A 21085-nucleotide genomic window follows, 5' to 3' on the forward strand; every position below is an offset into this window, starting at 1 on the left:
ATCACCATGCAACTGCAAATGAAATGGCTCAGGATTGCTTGAACAATGAAAATACATGGGTAGTATGTGAACTATTGACTTTAAATTGGCTCTGTGATGCAGTGTGCTTTAAGGATCGCTGGTGTCCTATGCAGTATTGCTATCTTACTTGTGTATGATATTACAGGAATAGGCTGTGCCGCTCTAACACTGACTCTTCTCCCAACTTTTTCTTGGCACTCTCTGTGATCTGTACTGGCTTTTCATTTCCATCATTTTAAACTCATAGTATTTACAATATTATAAATTGCGCATACATTATACAGTACTTGTGTGTTAACCCTGACACTCAATACAGATGAGCACTTCTGTATTCAGTCATGACCCTTTCGATGTTATACTTAATGACATTACAAATTTCGCGACAGAAGTAATGTTTCAAAAGTAATTAAAAATCTGATTTTACATATTTTTGTTTTTGTTTTGTAAATAAATGTAGAAAATGATAGAAGTTTTTCTGTTAGCTGTGTCTCGGTTATAACACACAAGTACTAATTCAGCTTTCATAGTTAGCTGAGTGGATGAAATCAGACATATTAAAGAAACTTATTCTCTAACAAGACAAGTCTGATAACTTTTCGTCAGTAATCGGGCAAGAGAAACGCTAATCCATCTGTGCCATTTATTACTCTTCAGCTAATGCTTGAATAGAGAGCATTCTTTCCCAGCATGATTAGAATGTCAAGAGAAGCAAAGGACACAGGTTCAATTTACATACAGTGTCTATCGATGCATACATTTACCCTGATTGGTTCATTGGTTTACACCCAAATGATCTACAGTATATAAAATAAGTGTATTTTATTATTTTTCTTATTATTCTTGTACCATTTTGGTGAGCCACCACCCACAAAATTTCTGTGTACATAACTATCCAATCTTGTAGAATACAGGTCATCTTATCTGTTAGTCATCTTTCAGTACACTTTGTGTGTTACATTTTTGTCTCTTTTGTTCACTTGGCCTTTATCTGGTTCCCTAATTAATGCCTGAACAGGTTTCTGACATGTATTAACCCTTTATGCTATTTCTTTGAGGTAAATGTTCTGTTACCCTAAATTTTTTTCCACATGGGCAAGGAAAATATGATGATTACAGATGTATAAGCTTAATAGTTTTATTTAGTCTAAAAATGAAAAGAAGATAATTGGAGGAAAGGGAGGCAACCTGCAGGGTGGTCCAGATCTAATTATGCAGATCCAGATCGTCTGGATGACTTTGATTTATGTGGGGATGTTGTTAAATGTGTGTGGCCCGTGGAATGAACTGAATGTTTTAAGCATTGTACATGTGAAAAGAAATAATATGGTGAACCATGTACAAAGTCAATTGGGACTTCTTTACAGAACTACGCAACTGTTTACATTTACTAAGGGTATGCTGTTACATCCCGGCTTGTGTTGTACTCGGGACATGTTGTGGCCCAATACATTGAATCAGCACTTTCTTGCTTCTGCTTTGTGAATTACCATAGCAGCACATACAGCACGTAACGGTCTGACCTCAAAGGGAACACCTCAGTTCTCTGAAATGTTGTACATATACAGTATTTCACCACCAAAAGTCTGTTTATCCTCCACCCCATTCTTTGAATTACATTTATAAGTGTGCTTGGAAATCCAAGGGAGATAAGCCCCCCCTTTCAAATTTGTATTTTTTATACCCCATCACAAGGATTAAGAAGAAGTCAACAGAGCAGTAATTTCTGTGTGAATTCAATGACAGAGCGTTCTAAGTTGTCTGTTGTCTTTGAGCTTCACATTCCTTTCTTCCATTCACTTTGTTTCTTGTAGTGGCATTTGTTTGTATAACGCGGCAACACCATTTCTCTGTGCGAGTACAGCCTCAGCCTGGTCAGTGGCACCATTGTGTTGCTGCTGTTGGACAAAAGGACATGGTGTCTAACAATAGCCTGGTTGCCTCAACATTTTTGTTGTCAAATTAAAAAACAAAAACACAATTTGACTAATTTTCTTTTTTATATAATTTCAGCAGGTTTTCATTAAAGTAGTCAAACCTTTTTGAGATTTTTTTTAAATATACAGGTGCTGGTCATAAAATTAGAATATCATGACAAAGTTGATTTATTTCAGTAATTCCATTCAAAAAGTGAAACTTGTATATTAGATTCATTCATTACACACAGACTGATGTATTTCAAATGTTTATTTCTTTTAATTTTGATGATTATAACTGACAACTAATGAAAGTCCCAAACTCAGTATCTCAGAAAATTAGAATATTGTGAAAAGGTTCAATATTGAAGACACCTGGTGCCACACTCTAATCAGCTAATTAACTCAAAACACCTGCAAAAGCCTTTAAATGGTCTCTCAGTCTAGTTCTGTAGGCTACACAATCATGGGGAAGACTGCTGACTTGAGTGTTGTCCAAAAGACGACCATTGACACCTTTCACAAGAAGGGCAAAACACAAAAGGTCATTGCTAAAGAGGCTGGCTGTTCACAGAGCTCTGTGTCCAAGCACATTAATAGAGAGGCGAAGGGAAGGACAAGATGTGGTAGAAAAAAGTGTACAAGCAATAGGGATAACCGCACCCTGAAGAGGATTGTGAAACAAAACCCATTCAAAACTGTGGGGGAGATTCACAAAGAGTGGACTGCAGCTGGAGTCGGTGCTTCAAGAACCACCACACACAGACGTATGCAAGACATGTGTTTCAGCTGTCGCATTCCTTGTGTCAAGCCACTCTTGAACAAGAGACTGTGTCAGAAGCATCTCGCCTGCCCTAAAGACAAAAAGGACTGGACTGCTGCTAGTGGTCCAAAGTTATGTTCTCTGATGAAAGTAAATTTTGCATTTCCTTTGGAAATCAAGGTCCCAGAGTCTGGAGGAAGAGAGGAGAGGCACAGAATCCACGTTGCTTGAGGTCCAGTGTAAAGTTTCCACAGTCAGTGATGGTTTGGGGTGCCATGTCATCTGCTGGTGTTGGTCCATTGTGTTTTCTGAGGTCCACGGTCAACGTAGCCGTCTACCAGGAAGTTTTAGAGCACTTCATGCTTCCTGCTGCTGACTAACTTTATGGAGATGCAGATTTCATTTTCCAACAGGACCTGGCACCTGCACACAGTGCCAAAGCTACCAGTACCTGGTTTAAGGACCATGGTATCCCTGTTCTTGATTGGCCAGCAAACTCGCTTGACCTTAACCCCATAGAAAATCTATGGGGTATTGTGAAGAGGAAGATGCAATATGCCAGACCCAACAATTCAGAAGAGCTGAAGGCCACTATCAGAGCAACATGGGCTCTCATAACACCTGAGCAGTGCCACAGACTGATGGACTCCATGCCACGCCACATTGCTGCAGTAATCCAGGGCAAAGGAGCCCCAACTAAATATTGAGTGCTGTACATGCTCATACTTTTCATGTTCATACCTTTCAGTTGGCCAACATTTCTAAAAATCCTTTTTTTGCATTGGTCTTAATTGATATTCTAATTTTCCGAGATACTGAATTTGGGACTTTCATTAGTTGTCAGTTATAGTCATCAAAATTAAAAGAAATAAACATTTGAAATACACCAGTCTGTGTGTAATGAATGAATCTAATACACAAGTTTCACTTTTTGAATGGAATTACTGAAATAAATCAACTTTGTCATGATATTCTAATTTTATGACCAGCACCTGTATATTGTGGATTTTTTTTGCCCCTAATATTGATATATTGATATGCTTTCCTAGCTTATACCTACAAATGTACATGCATCATCCTGCCAAATTTCAGGTTTTTAACTGAATGGGAAATAGTGTTCTTGTTGAGTGAGTGAATGAGTCAGTCATTCAGCTTTGCGTTAAACATATAGAGAGATGTATAGATAAACACTGATTAATTTGTATGTACTCAGGATAAATAATATTTCTATATAATTTGTCAACATGCTTGGAAATAGACAATCTCCATTGCAGATAGAGAATACCTTTGGGCTGCCGTGTGCAAGTTATTCTCAAAATATGTGCCACATTAACATGATATAGTGAAATGGGGACTAGCTTGAAAGATGTTTAAGTAGTATAAACGTGTTCCCTCATTGATGGTCACAGGCACAGCTCAATTCATTGTTGATATAGGTGGTCTCTGAGATGATATGGGCCTCAATACTACTTTATCCAACCAGCCCTTAACTTTAGTTTTAAGGTCTTCATTCAGTGGCTGGTTATTGTAATAAGGGTCAAGCAGACATCCCTCTTTCCTGTCATTCATGCTGGCAAATCTCTGTCCTAGGTTGTCAGTCATGGTTTTCCTTATAGTCTAAGTGCCCCAGCGTGTGGCTCAGCTAATGGAAGGAGGAGTTTCAAAACTCCAGATGCTGTCAGTGTACATGAGATGGTGTATACTGCTTTTCTCACTTTAATCACTTATTTGGTTGACGCCTTTATGTGAACTGGCAACTTTTGAGAGATACTATTGGTTATACAGGTAAACTTCTGTTACAACGAACTGCCAGGGATCTAAAAAAATAGTTCATTGTAATGAAAATTTTGTTGTAATGAGATTCTGAATTTGTTGCTATAGTGCTTTCCTTAACTTGTGCCCAGGTGTTTACAGTCATTTCAATAGCTTCTTTCTCGTTAATTTTAATCTTCTCCTGTCTACAAGTTATGCTGATGAGAATTTTTCTCAGCATTTCCTTGCGATAATACTCTTTCAGGCTGCGAATGATGCCCAAACCCAATGGCGGTAGCACTGCTGTGCAATTGGGTGGGAGGAATTCAACACGAACATTATCTAAATGTGGAAGCATGTTGTGGGCAGCACAGTTATCAATCAGAAGCTGAATCATCGTTTTCTTTGATATTGTGAGGTTTCTGAACTCTTTTGGGGTCATCTCCCCACCATCCAACAGGAACATCACGCTGAAGTGCGACCCGAAGCACTATTTCTGCGTCTGTGAAAGATTGTCCGTTGCCGGGGCAGGCTCACAGCGCTGCAATGAAGCGCCACAGAAGCGAATCCTAAAAGATTGTGGGCTTTGATGTAAATCCCTGTCTTGCACTCCAAAACACGAGTCTGAGTCTCAGTACTTTAGCAAAACCAGCTTTATTCAGCTTGAAACAGGAATAGCACCATTATTAATTGTAGCGGGATCTGTCACTCTCCTATAAACAGACACAGCAGTCAGATAGGGTTGTGGCCAGATTAGTGGCCAAGTAATACTGTTCCCTGCATTCACAATGTTCCTTGCATCTCCCATCGAGATCTTTTCTGTTTGCTTTGGCGATGAGCTGCATCAGAGATGTGAGCCTGCTGTTGCCCCGGAAATATATAAACCGTTTTCCACAGATACGGTGATCAGACTTCGGGACACCCTTCGGTGTGTTGTCCAGTTGGGGGAGGTCCCAATAGAGTTTAGAAACCTCACATTTTCATGAATGAGTGCCTCATTAATAGGAATGTTGCTTGAACGAGCATCACTGAACCACATAAAAACAGTTTTTTCTGCATCTTCAAATGCAGCAGTTCGCATACATTTGCAACCCAATATTTTTCTTCGTTTTTTGCTCAGTCTTTAAAGAAAGTTGACAGTGTTGATGACGAAATTCCAAATTCACTGGCAATATCTTTTTTCTGCAATCGAGAGCTGTAAAAAAAAATTTTTTTTCTCCAATATGAACTGTTATAGTTTTTTCGTGTCTGCTGTTTCTATAGGAGGGTGACAATGACTTAAATTCCAATGGATGTTTTTCAAATGTTGACAAGCAGTAAGCAAAAGGTATCACTGAAAACCACCAAAAAAACAGTACAAAGAAAGTCCAAAGAGAGAAAAATGTATTTATTTATTTATTTTTACAATTTTTCTGTTTGGGGATCGTTGTGCACAACTGAGCTGCGACCACAGAACTAACTACTTTGTGGATGATTCATTCAAGCATTTCAAGTTCACTTCATTGTAATGCAAGTATCTGCTGAATGTACTTCGTAGTTACGAGATTTGTATAGACTCGTGTCATATGGGGAAACTGTTGGGACCATGAAAATTATGTTATAAAGAGATTTGTTGTAACAGAATTCAATCTCAATCTTATCAACATGTTAAAATCATTGTCACTCAGCAACAGTAATGCATAATTACAAACCATTTCTCACTCCTCCAACATTGTGGGCCGCACTCATGGCTTTTAAATTCAAAATCAGTTTAACTTTCTTCCACTCTGTATTACTAAAATTATCAGTTAAACTCATTAATGCATCCCTGGAGCCTTGCTTTCAGTCAGTTTAAAATAAACTTCTGCCAGCATTTTTAACAGTCAAATGGTCTAGCTTCTGTTTTAACCTTGCTGTAAAGCACTTCCAGCATCTTTTTTTTAACTCATACATTGGTTCACGTTTTGCAATCAATCTCTGGAAGTAAACGCATTCAGCTGTGTTGTGCAACAGAATGTCAGTTGCAATCTTCTCCATAAAACTTCTGTCTAGTACTTTTACACTTGATCATTTGGTAACCATTTAGTTGTCTTGTCTAACACTCAATATAGAGCAGGTTGCAGTTTTCTTTGGGCAACTCATCTTTTGCTTGCTTAGTTGCTTTAATGGTTTGTTCTAACCGGGACTGGTGGTGTTTTCAAGTGGTTCAAAAATTTTGTTGTGTCCTTATGTTTTGATTAACTTGAATGCAGACCTTACATTTGAGAGTGTCCTGTCTTTGTCATCTTTTCAGAAATAATCCCAAATTGTACTTTTGCAAGCACAAAAAATATTTATTTTCAGGATCATTTGTTGTTGATCTAACAACCCTGGATATGTTTTCAAATATCTCTATTTGAATATAACTCTAATCAGTATGAAAGTTTGTAATCGATTTCAAGCACTGGCATTTGATTGTAAAAGAATTGTCCTTTATTCTACCTTGTTAATTTTGGCTATGTGTTACTCCAGACATGCTCTGCTGCAGTACTTCTGTGTTTGCCAATCACTTCAGATTCTTTATTATTCTTAATTGTTAGTTTGGATTTATAAAACAGATTTTTCTAGTATACTGCTCTATTTATAATGGGCATAGTAATAATTAGGGATGTCATAATTAAAGAATTTTTGTGTTTGATACCAATACCAGTGAAATTTTGCAGTATTCAGTACCTTTTGATACCATGACATAAACAGAAATCCCATTCAGTGACTCTTACCCACATTATTGAAGTGAACAATTTTGTGCCTTTTTCTGTAATAGAATATAAATACAGCAACAATGCCTTTAAAATACTGATATATGATAGTTTCCCAGCTATAATTTAAGGAAACTAATATTGGCATTCATAAATATTAAAATGCAGTGCTTGAACTTGAGAGATGGGGTTACCAACCTCCTCAGTGTGACAAGAAATGGAGATGTTACAAACTTGGGTTTAGCTTAGGCATCGGTTTTATAAAGAATGATATATCATTAACTACATGATTAATTTAACATGTACACATTTTAAATTTTTTCTCTGACATTTTCTCTCCAGGAACAGAAAAATACTGATTAAAATCCATACTAAAAATTCAAACATTTTATGTATATTAGCTGCAACATTAATGCCATTTGCCTAATATTGTGTAGTTCCCACTCATGTTGCAAAAGCAGATGTGATCTGTAGATGCATGGATTTCACAAGACATCTAAAGGTGTCATGTACATGTCAAAGTAACGTCCACATACAATATATGCCAGGACCCGAGGTTTCCCAGCAATAGAGAAAGGCTTATTAATGCTGTAGGATGGGGTGTATGATCACTTTAATTATCAGTTTTACAGTAAATAAAACAATCAACAAGATGCTCCCACACGCTCTTCCAAGTTAAATGTGGACTAAATGAGATCTGTTTCACTTTTCAGCCAGTGCCCCATAAATAATGAAGGCATCTGTATGCTTTATGTTCATAAATCCATGAAATTCTGCGTTAACTTTCATAAATAACCTAGACATGATTGTTGCAATCAGCTAAATACAAAATATTTATAACATAAGGATAATAAGATGAATATGGGTGACTGCAAGTATGTGTGTCGTTATAGAGATATATGTGTGTGTATGCATGTAGCTAGCTAGCTAGCTTAGGTTGTGCTTAACTGTGTGATACAAATGAGTCAACTCCACAGCTATTACCTGGAGTGGAGAGGTCATTAATTACATTGAAAGTGCATATAGATTAGGCTTTTAAATAGCAAAGAAAAAACTCTAAATAAGCATCTAGATTATTTATTTAGATGTTTTAAATTGCACATTGTCATATAATGCATCATTTATTAATTGTTAAATAAATCTAAATATCTAAACCTTCAACCAAATGGATGGAAATATTAGCATGATCAGTTTACACTGATTATTGCCTAGTTTTGTTGGTACCAGTATAATATAGGCTAGAGTAGGTTATGATATAATAGGTAGCATACAATTAAACAAGAACTTCATGTCATGTCTGCTTTGGGGGGGAATGCAAGTGTGGTATAAGGAATCGAGCAGTTCCACTCTGTGTCATCTTCCCTTTAGTTGCTTGGACATGGGTAGCACCTGCACTGTGTTGTTTCTGGTCAGATATCCTTCCATGGGCGGCCGAAAAAGTATATTTGTTGCCAGGTTCAGGGCTGACCCACAGACAGTACCTCAACAGACTTCAAGGGTAAACTTGTATTGGGAGACATCACTGTGTGTACAGTGTTGTTTTGCATGTTACGCTATACTGCGCAATGTGTTTTTTTAATAAGCAGTCTGTATGTGAATACAGCATAATGGCAATAATAATGCTGATCTCGGCCATTTCACTCAGAATATAGTGCTTTTCTGTCTGCACCGTTGGCTTGAGACTAAAATAAAACTCATTCGTTCTGCTTGTATAGCTGGGTTGACATTCATTTTTTTAATGTTATTCCCTGCACTTTGATGAGCTATTGTATATATGAAATGATGTGTGTGAAAATACAGAACAAATAGTGTCCCTTAGTGATTCAATACAATATGCTGTATTGTGTGTTTCAATATAGGACAATCCCAAATTACTAGGGACAAGTGACAAGTAGTGATGTGTGTGGATGAAGCCAATTATCAAGAAACAGTGCAGGAAACGATCAAGTGCTATTAATAGACTTGGATTCACTTGGTGGTGTTCATGAAGCGTGGTCAAATTAACCAGATTAAATTAATGTATTTAGGTCTTGTGTTTAGATTTATTCACAAACATTTTTACCATGTTAATTGCACATGTTAAAGGTAATTAATCAACCGTTGTAATATAGATAGATATATAGATTAGGGCTGGGAAACAACCTTTTTTAATGTAATCTTTCATGCACAACATTTCAAAAAGTGACTTTATAGCTTATTTTATAGTATAGTCTTGATATGCCCCATGCACACAACAAGCCTTCCAATGGCTCCTATGCAGGGCATAGAATAGTCTTGTCTGAGCCTAAACCATGGTGAAGGAGAGACCGATAATACGCTAAACAAAATATACACAGTTCTTTATTAAAAACAAGTGATATGAAAATATCAGTTTTTGGTGTCTTCTAAAAATCAGTTGAACAAGTAAAGTGCAAGCAGTGCAAAGTCCATTAAACAGTCTGTGGTATAGCGGGTCTGCGGCTGCAAAAAAAAAAAAGGGCCAGGTTTTAAATCCATAGAGCCATGTCACTCTCCATAGGCGCGATTGCACGACCGTGGGGAGTTAATTGAGGTAGTTGGAGTGAGTCGCACCTGCACGTTTGCAGCTGCTTCATTGGCTTCCTGCGGTATGTGATTTAGGCGCTGCGCCCACGGAGACGGGGGTGAATATATATGGGTCAGCACCATGAAAGGGGGATGGATTGAGAAAAAGAGGTTAAAGGCAGTCTTAGCAGGTGGATCTGGCCACCTGGGAGGAGACAACATAAGCTGGGGCCCCACGAAGGAGCGTTTGGCTGTGGTGCTCCAGGGGCTAGTCCACCCCCACTTAATGTTCGGGTAGAGTGGGGTGAGCAAGGCAGGTGTCTTCCCAATGGAGCTGAGGAGCGACTACGTGAGTGCGAAGGAAGAAGGGACGAGAGCTGACCTCGGATAGTCTGGCTGTGATGCCCGGTGGCAGCCAAGATGGAGGTCGGCTGAAAGGCGCTCGTTACTGGTGGTTCTCTGCCAGCTACAGGAGCAATGGGTGAGCCGGGGAGAATGAGAGACGGAGGTGTGCTGAGATTGTGATGAGAGAGACTGCATTTTAACTTCTGATTTTAACCTCGGATTTTAATGGATTTTTTTATTGATTTTTATCCCAACTTTTCACTGTTTTTTATGGATTAATTTATTGAAACAGTGGAGCACTGCACTTTCTGTTTGGACACAACTGTTTGTTTTAATAAAAGCACCTTGGCACTTTTTGCATTATCCCCTGGCTTCATTTGAGAATTGTCCTCATTTGTCAGCTCATCTCGGTGACATTACCAACGGTGTCGGGTTCAAGAGCTTTTCTGTTTGGACACAACTGTTTGTTTTAATAAAAGCACCTTGGCACTTTTTGCATTATCCCCTGGCTTCATTTGAGAATTGTCCTCATTTGTCAGCTCATCTCGGTGACATTACCAACGGTGTCGGGTTCAAGAGCTCCTGGAAGTCAGATGGGAGCATGGAGCGACTTGCATCGTCACACAGTCCATATTTATGCCATTGAAAATATTAAGAAAGAAATGTTGCTACTCTGGGCCTATTTCCCTTTCTCTCCTTATCTAAGCTACTCAGAAAAAATTCCCCCAAAACGCTCAGAGTCCACTCCTGCACACTGATCCTTGGCCCCTTTACCATCTTGGAATATTAAACACAAAAAGACTAAAAAAAAATCAAGCTCGCCACGTTTATTCCCCCATTTACTGAAATAATAAGGGTGTAAACTAAGAAGTGCATTTCTCCCAGTGCTTGTCCCAGCTATTCAAGAGATTACAGATGCACTTTCCAACACAACAGCCTCTTTCAATATGCACATTCTCTCTCCAGCTTACTACCTGCTGCCTTTCCCTACTGATGTTGTCAGTCTTACTCTTCTTATACGTCTTCAATTACTTCTACAACCAGTGTCAACAGACGCCTCGACTGACTTCCACAAATTGCCACACATACTCCCTTACTCTATTCTATGTGCCGTGACCCAGAAACAAGCTTACAAAGCCAACAGCTTTGTACTGTCGCTTGTATCCACAACAATCCAGAACATGGCCATTCCAACTTCGATTACGCCCTGGTAAGTAATCTCTTCTCTCTTTCTCGCAGGGCCCCCTTCTTCTGCCTACACAAAACGGCTACAGCTAGGTCGATTCGTGTTGGGTACCATGAACCTCCCATATTGCAGCTGATATGCACCTCTAGGCGGCAGCCATTTACCATTTCTCCTGCCACAACGAGAACTTTGACACAACCTTACCCGCTTGAGGCAAGTGCCACAGTGTCACTATTTAACCTGCCATTTTATATGTTCTATAAATAGCTACACCCGTGTATCCTTACTCACATGTATTCCCACGCCAACACTGTACCATAGCACGACTTACCATACTTCTATATCATAGTATGTTTCACTGTGTGTTCAGTGTAGAAATTTATTCCAAACTGAAAAATGGAAGTGTAGTTAATATCTGACAAAATCATCATTTTTGCAATTTAAATAAATCTATTAATAATAGTATTAACTCAATACTTAATAATTTAAAAAATTTATCAAATCAGATGTAATAATTGCTCTGTAACAATTCAGAATTTGACAAATAATATAAACTTAAGTCATTTCTTGGTACTGATCAATTGCTTAAGCAAACAAGCCTGTCCACACTTTCAGGAGAGTGCATCCTTTTTTTCCCCACTTAGTATGACCTGACAGTGAGGAGAGCCTCTCACATAGAACATTCGAGATAGGAGATAGCAAATGTTTTTAGGCGAGATGTCCTAAATCCTTATAAGTGCGTGAATACTTTGCCCCCCAGCCCAGTTGACAGTCCTCTATTTGAATAACAGGATCTGCTTTATAACAAAACAAGGTTGTAGCTGTGTTTTCCCAAAATTACCAAAGTTCTGCAGCTTCAACTCAAAAAATGGGATTCAACAAAAGCCTGACACACAGAAATGATTCCACAGACAAAATATCTTCGTTTTTAAAAGTTTAAGTTTCAAAGTAAAACAGTTCACACAAAAAAGAAAATTAAAATAGCAAAAAAAGGGAAAAATTAATGTTAAAAGTTCAGTTCTAAGCTTAATCTTGTATTATCTCAAATCGTTACCATTTCTAAACGATCAGAAAACTGTATGCTTATCCCATTTCTAACATGAAAATGGGTCTTTCAAGTCCCTCTTTACTGGAACCTGTTCTTACTACAACTGAGCTTATTATCACACTGTTTCTCAGTTATAGTAAGAAGATTCTATTTCTTACTAACATATAGGGGGAAAGGACTATACCATAGGTTATGACTATGAAATAAATTTATATTCAAATTAAACAAACATTTACATGTGTTTAACTCAAAACTTTAACTTTCTAAGATTGGCTCTTACAAAGGGTTCGTTAGAAATTTCTTCAGTTTCATTTATATGAGTCAGATGTACAGACTAAGAGGAATCTTTTTCTTTTAGGTGGTATGACATCTTATGTTGGGGAAATACACTATGTGGTTTTTCCCCTAAACTCACCCAGACCTCTTCCCTGTCTGGTTTTGGGAGGCATTTAAAGTCTTTGTATGGGTCAGGTGCTGTTGCTTTTTTCAGCCAGGTCAAGTTCAGGGTGTCTTCTGTTTGACAAATCAGTAGTTGAAGCTTTCCTTTTTTTTTTTTTTTTTTATTAATTTTATTACAATCAATACATAGCAATCAAGTTTTTACAAAAAAAAAAGAATTATGCTAAGAACAGATCGATCCCCACCCTTGAGAGAGAGAGCAAGCCAAACGTGTAAAATTTAAGGCTTGTAAAAATACCTAAATCAACAAATTCTCTGTGCTTTATAAAATCATTTCAAAATATTACTGATTAGATCCTGCCATGTTTTGAAAAAAGTCTGCACAGATCCTCTAACTGAGTATTTGATTTTTTCCAATTTTAAATAATATAACACATCAGTTTCCCACTGACTTAAAAGAGGAGAGTTTGGGTTCTTCCAGTTTATCAGAATAAGTCTGCGTGCCAACAGTGTAGTGAATGCAATCACAATTTGTTTGTCTTTCTCCACTTTAAGACCCTCTGGAAGAACCCCAAACACAGCTGTTAATGGGTTAGGAGGGATTGTGAGTCCAAGACTGTCTGAGAGGTAATTAAAAATTTTTGTCCAGAATAATGTTAATTTGGAGCAGGCCCAGAACATGTGACCTAGTGAGGCTGGAGCTTGGTTGCAACGTTCGCAGGTTGGATCATGCCCTGGAAACATTTTGGAGAGTTTTAGTCGAGACAGATGTGCTAGATATATAATTTTGAGTTGTATAATTGTATGCTTTGCGCTATGGAGCTTGAGTGAATTCTCTGCATTGCTACTTTCCACTCCTTTTCTGATATATTAATTGAGAGGTCATTTTCCCAGTGTCCTCTTGGATCTTTGAAAGGAAGGGATTGTAAAAGGATTTTATATATTGTAGAGATGGAGTCTAACTCCTTGAAATTGAGCAATAATTTTTCCAGCGTGGATGAGGGTGCAAGATGAGGAAAATCTGGAAGGTTCTGTTTAACAAAGTTCCTGATTTGAAGATAGTGAAAGAAATTTGTAGCTGGAATGTTAAATTTGGAATGTAATTGTTCATAGGATGCAAAGACGTTGTCTATATAAAGATCTCTAAGCAAGTTAATTCCAAATTTTTCCAGATATTAAAACTGCATATGTTTGTGAGGGTTGAAAGAGGTGGTTCTTTTGCAGGGGTGCCACAGAAAGAAGCTTCTCCGTCTTAAAATGCTTTCTACATTGGTTCCAGATTCTAAGTGAGTGGAGCACAATTGGGTTATTAGTGTATTGCCGATAACGTGTGTTTATTGGAGCACAAAGCAAGGAATACAAAGAAGTACTGCAGGATTTTACTTCTATTGCGGTCCATGCCTGTATATGTTCTTCTATTTGTGTCCAGGTTCTTATCGACTGTATATTTGCCGCCCAGTAATAAAACTGGAAGTTAGGTAGAGCCATGCCGCCTTCTGCCTTTTGTCTTTGTAGGGTCGCTCTTTTGATGCGTGGATGTTTAGAATTCCAAATAAATGAGGTTATTGTTGAATCTAATTGCTTAAAGAACGATTTATTAATGTATATTGGTATGTTTTGAAATAAAAAAAGGAGCTTAGGAAGAATATTCATCTTAACAGTGTTAATTCTTCCAGCTAGTGTGAGATGAAGGGTTGACCATTTATGCAAGTCTTGTTTAATTTTTTCCATGCAGACGACGGAGCTTTCCTTAATCTGGTCACATAGCCTGGGTCATCCTCTGACACTTTTATCACATGGAGAAAGCAAAATCATTTAGCAGTACACATTTTTCTCAACCAAACAAATCTGTCATATAGCTGTAATGAAAGCAAATAACTTATACAGTATGCATACATGCACTAGTAATTTAAAATTTGGAGCTCCTCAGAGATTTTAGTTTTTAAAGAATTGATGCCAAGGCACCATTAAATTGATCAGAAATTACAGTTAATACATTGGAAATGTAAGAATCTTTTTATTTAAAAAAAAAAACTTCTATTTACAAGAGATGGCATGACATTTAAAAATGGAGTGGTAGCCTTTCTGGTTCATTTTTCCTTGCAATCTTTGTAAATCTGCCATTTTGCTATCATTAATGCAGCCTCACACCATAACATTTCCTCTTCCATACTTGGCAGAAGGCATCAAGCACACCTCCAGCATTCATTATATTTGCTCTACGTCCACATATAGGACACTAGAGTAATGGAGGATGAAAATGTGGTGCTGCTGTCCTGTGTGCATAAAAAGTTATACTGTACATTGATCAATCAGTAACAGCTAACAACCTTAGTAATGTCTTGGTTATATTTTAAATTAATTCAGTGGTAGATAGATACAAATAAAATACAAATTCTTCCAAAAACAAATTTCTGTGATTTAAAACTTTTGAACACTAGTGTGCACAGCACTAATAAGTTATTTTTGTCATTATATAACTTCAATGTAGTGGCCACTACTTTTATGAAATAGATCTAAGCTCCTAAAATGAAAATTTATGAAAAACCTTACTAGATTTCTTTGGAAATTGACAGCATTAATAAGACGTGTTATGAAAATTTGAAATTCTTACTTGCAAAGTCCTACAGGTTTTTCCACCATCACAATTTTTTCAAATTCACAGTTGGTCAGAGTTTCTGGAGGATTACTTTGATAGGTGTTGCTTGCTCGCACAGCATCCTTACTTCTTAACAGTCATGTAATCCTTGCTAATGCAGAATTCCATCGTGCGGGCATATCCTGAGTGAGGGGCTCCTCTTATTGTCCCATAGCACACTGCTGCCTTCTCAAATTGACTCTACTAGCTGGACTGTGCCTGAAGTGTCCAACTAACTTTTTACATTTTGCCAACGTAGTATCAATTCCACAGTCCCAAAGACCAATTGTGATGGATTACTATATGCTATATACAATGCACTAAATGTGTATTTAGATACACAAGTCTGGCTGCAGCCAACATGCTGTGTGCATTGTCCATGCATACTGTTGACACTTCTCTGTTTATTTCCCACCGCATTGCACCATCAAAAAATGTTATAACATTCCTCTGTTTACCTCCTAGTGCAAATGAATTAAACACCCACAAACTGTGTACATGGTGAACAATTATATCAACATAGTTGTGGTTGCGAAATGATGTCCAGTGGCCACCCATTAATGCCACTGCCTTCGGTCGATTTTTCACAGTCGTGAATTGTAGTTTGTCATGTATTTCCACCCAAATTATCTGTTTTTGCACTGGCATGCTTTGCTTTCAAGTGATAGGATAAAGAAGTAGTGCACCCGTGTTGTTTGAATTTGGACATTCAAATACTGCAAATTACAATATTGTTATCCTCTGAGCCATCGGACTGTTTTTTAACAAGAAACTAAGCAAGCAGCACTGTTCCTTAACTTTTCCCTACAATCATGAAAGTTTAGTTTTTAGCAGTGAATTCTAGAATTGTCTTGAGCGAAATTCTCATGTTTAGATCCAGGAAGAAATACCGTAGGCCTCTTTACTTTTTTCCTAAAGCATGCAAATGATGCAATAGTTAATGCAATGAAAGATATAATAATGTAATATGTCTTTAAAATTATCTCTAATGCTTTAATGCATTTTCTTTCCCAGCCCTAATATAGATATACAATACAAAACGTAAAATTACTAAAGCCTTGTTGACTTGTTCTTTTCTATAGAAAGAGGCACATAACTTATGAATTTGGGTCTTTCTGTCCACGTGTTCAAGATGGATAGGTTCTTTAGTTAAGTTTTTCATGTTAGCACAGTGGCATTCTATGCTGGGCTACCACCCTAGTGTGTGTGTGTGTATGTGTGAGACTGCTGTATACTTTCTTACTGGATTTCAGATGATAGTCATAATAGCCAGAAGTTATTCACAAGGTTATTACCTTTCTGTTACAGTGACACCAGTAAAATACAATAGCTGGCTTTGTCATATCTATTACAATTAATAGTTCTTAGAATCAAAATAGTTGTCCTTATTGTCGAAGTTAAGTGATGTACCTTTCCTGTTTGTCTTCTTCCAGACACATGGAAGAATCTTCAGCGTGCTTTCTTTTGTTTCAGGATCTTGTCTCCTCCTTGCACACATTTTGAATGTGGGCAGTGGTACAGTTTTTCTTAATAAAAAAGAAAAAAATAATAAATTTCAGTCACATCAGACCATAAAACTTTCTTCCAGGATCCTTCAGAATCTCTAATTTGCCTTATGGTGAAATGGGCAAACTCTTAGATGGCAAATGGTGTTTGTTTGGCTTTTTCTTTGCACTGTGACTGTGAAGCACTTGGGCAACACCTGTTGTATGCACAGTTACTCTAGTCTTAGCCACTTTAGATTGTATCTCCTTTAGAGCTCTCAATAATATCTTGGTGGTCTCCCTTACTAGACTACTTCTTGCATGATCATTCAGGTTTTATGGATGGCCTACTTTACACAGATTTACATCCATCCATTCCATCCATTCTCTTCGGCTTATCCGAGGTCGGGTCGCGGGGGCAGCAGCTTAAGCAGAGAGGCCCAGACTTCCCTCTCCCCGGCCACTTCTTCCAGCTCTTCCGGGAGAATCCCAATGCGTTCCCAGGCTAGCCGGGAGACATAGTCCCTCCAGCGTGTCCTGGGTCTTCCCCGGGGCCTCCTCCCGGTTGGACGTGCCCGGAACATCTCACCAGGGAGGCGTCCAGGAGGCATCCTGATCAGATGCCCGAGCCACCTCATCTGACTCCTCTCGATGCGGAGGAGCAGCGGCTCTACTCTGAGCCCCTCCCGGATGACTGAGCTTCTCACCCTATCTTTAAGGGAAAGCCCAGACACCCTGCGGAGGAAACTCATTTCAGCCGCTTGTATTCGCGATCTCGTTCTTTCGGTCACTACCCATAGCTCATGACCATAGGTGAGGGTAGGAAGGTAGATCGACGGGTAAATTGAGAGCTTTGCCTTACGGCTCAGCTCCTTTTTCACCACGACAGACCGATGCAGAGCCCGCATCACTGCAGATGCCGCACCGATCCGCCTGTCGATCTCACGCTCCATTCTTCCCTCACTCGTGAACAAGACCCGAGATACTTGAACTCCTCCACTTGGGGCAGGATCTCTCCCCCAACCCTGAGAGGGCACTCCACCCTTTACAGCTGTGTCATATTCCTTTCGTTTCTTAATGGTTGATTTAACTAGACTCCAAAGTATTGTGGTGCCCTGTTCAATGGCACTGTTGCAAGTTTTCAGACTTATGGTGCCATAATTGAACAACCAGGGGATGGGAGAATATAGATGCAGACAATGTTGACTGTTCCAAAAACATAATTGTTTTTTTCCAGATGTGCCAATAACTATATAGAGTAATGTCCTGCAAATATATACAGTTCAATGCAAGAACAATCTGTGCAGCTGCTATGTACAATAATTACAGCGACTCCAAAGCAAAAATGAATGAGAAAATAAACAAATAGGCTTTCCTTCCTCTTTCTTCTTCATATAGTTCACAAAGGACAGACAGAAAATAAAATCAAAAACAAAAGGTGAAAAAAAATATGCACAAACACAATGATGAGCACCCACAAACACAGATTATCTGCACCCAAAAATATATACAGATTTGAAGTAAACTGTCCTCACTATTATATACTAGTTTAAAATTTCTTCTCTCTGCTCTGCCTGCTCAGAAGCAAAGTAAGTAAGCTCTGTAAGTAAAAAAAAAAACTGATCAAAAGACCAAATACCTGGTGGTTTGGACTTCAGTTTTATACCGCTGTTGTGTTTGCTTAGCCAATCATTGCTTACATCTTCTGGGGACCCACAATAGCAAGCAACGTTGAGTCACACAGCCCATGTCCTCCTTTGATCAATAGCGTTGTCACTATTTTAAACCTTCCTTTCTTCACACGTTTGTAACCATGTCCTGGCCACTTGTTCACATCTTCAGGTAAGTTATGCTGTGAACTTCCACCTACTTTCACTCTCTGCATACATTTTCTTTGTGCCGTCAACCTCACGCTTTGCCATCATGCCACTTTTGAAAGCGCACCAGTGGATGATATAGCTGTTTTAGACATGCCTCAGCATAGTTAAGGCTTAGACCAGAAGAAGCCGTCTGACTCCGCAGGCCTTTGGGGCAGTGGGTGACTTGGATGGGCACTAAACACCGGTTCAGCATTGCGCCCCCAGCCACCACCATATTCTAACTTGCTGGTGTGCTAAAAACCTGATAAGCTATAATATCACATTGTTAAAAGTATTTGCGGACTCCGCTTTAACAAGTACAGTAATGCCTCGATATATCGCGCCTCGACTTTCGCGGATTCACTCTATCACGGATTTTAAATGTAAGCATATCTAAATATATATCACGGATTTTTCGCTGGTTCGTGGATTTCTGCTGACAATGGGTCTTTGAATTTATGGTGCATGCTTCCTCAGTTTGTTTGTCCAGTTGATTTCATACAAGGGACGCTATTGGCAGATGGCTTAGAAGCTACCCAATCAGAGCATGTATTACATATTAACTAAAACTTCTCAATGATATAAGATATGCTTCCCGAGCGGTGCTTGATTGTTTGCTTTTCTCTCTATCTCACCCTCTCTGACATTCTCTGCGCCTGATGGTCTGGGTGTGAGCAGAGAGGCTGCTTGCCTAGAGGATACGGATGCTCCTCTACAAAATGCCGCTTTATCGCGGTGCTTTGGCATACTTAAAAGCACGTATTGATTTTTTGATTGTTTGCTTTTATCTCGCGCTCTCTCTCTCTCTGACATTCTCTGCATTCTTTTAATTGTGAAAACGAACTGTCATCTCTGTCTGGTCATGGAGCACTGTTTAAACTTTTGACTAAAGGGTGTTATTTCATGTCTAGAGGGCTCTAATAATAAGTGTGGGAGAGTTTATAAGGGCTTAAAATATATAAAAATACCCATACAAACACATGGTTTCTACTTCGCGGATTTTCATCTATCGCAGGGGGTTCTAGAACGCAACCCCCGCGATCGAGGAGGGATTACTGTATATGCAGTAACTTTCAAGTTTTCTCATGTACATCCACTGACCTTTATTTTTTTAATCACCTTTTCACAAAGTTGCTTGGAGTGTTTTTTTGCTTTCATTGTGTAGGTTAGGCCACTGTACTCACTTGTAAATACAAGTTAAACGTAAATACAAGTTAAACCTTCTATAAACAGGTGAATTTATTCTACAATCATCTGAAACCAGTGATCTCCACTTAACTAATTATGCAACTTGTAAAACCAGTTGGCTAAAGTGATGATTTATCTATATCATATTTAAAGAATGAATACTTTTGTGATCAATAATATGTTGTTTTACATTTGTAATTAGACCATTTTGTAGAGGTTGCTTGGACATTAACAAATCTTTCTCTGTTGATCAGTGTCATAAATGCCAGATTCAATTCTGTGTACAATGTTGTATAACAATAAAATATGAAAAAAAGCCAAGGGGGATGATTCCTTTTATTTTTAGGTGTAGGTGTGTGCGTGGATATAGATATATATAGATAGATTGATTTTTAATTCAGTATAAAAAGAAAAGTTATTGAACATGGACATGAAAAAATTTCAAGTTCTCCATTCTGGTCAGCCCACCCAAATTGCCGAGGTGCTAAATATGTAATAGTATTAAAAGATGTAATAAATTATTTTATTTAGTGAATTATTGATCAGTTTAAACCGCCACATACTTGGGGGTTAATGCACCCCTGGACGCCAAATACTTTTTTGCTGCACTTTTTAAGTAAACGTCACAATTAACAAAGAAAATGTGAAATTTTAATGGTACACTTTTTTTTTTTTTCTTCATGCAAAGAGCATCACAGTTACTGAAACACTGATCATTTTACACACTGCCACTGAACTATAAAAAATTATATATACTGCAACAATCATGTACAAGATGCAACTGATGCCATTGTTGAATTTCAGTAAATCACTGCGCCATCTGCGCTTGAACTGGCTGCACGCAAGTACACAGAGGTAAGCGCTGATGCTTGCAGGCAAGTCTAGTGCAGCAGCTGAATCCCTGGAACAGTGGTGCTGCAGTTCTGCCGGGGCCGGCAGTGGTCATGAGCTGCTCAACGAATATACGGCACTGACTGATCAGCTCCAGCGTGCTGGCAAATTGCTCTGTGAAGCGACTATAGCCAGTTGCAGCGTTCAGTGAATGTACGTCGCCAAATTATACTCGGCCCCTGTGTGCTGGCAAATTGCACTGAGACATGACTATAGCTGGGAGCAACATTCAAAGAATGTGCGTCGCCGAATATACTCGTCTCCGGCTTGCTGGCAATTGCATTGGGAACCGACTATAGCTGGTTCCGGCGGTTTAAGGGTTAAAAAAAAAACTGCTGAGAATCTGGGTTCTCATGTG

The 21085-nt window shown here is 38.5% G+C and overlaps 1 protein-coding gene across 1 annotated transcript in view; it reads left to right on the plus strand.

The window, feature by feature from the left end:
- The window catches only part of nup107 (nucleoporin 107), a 92131-nt gene that overhangs the window by 32284 nt on the left and 38762 nt on the right, over positions 1 to 21085 (plus strand). The window lies entirely within an intron of this gene.

The sequence above is a fragment of the Polypterus senegalus genome, chromosome 11, assembly GCF_016835505.1.
Source record: "Polypterus senegalus isolate Bchr_013 chromosome 11, ASM1683550v1, whole genome shotgun sequence".
NCBI lineage: Eukaryota > Metazoa > Chordata > Cladistia > Polypteriformes > Polypteridae > Polypterus > Polypterus senegalus.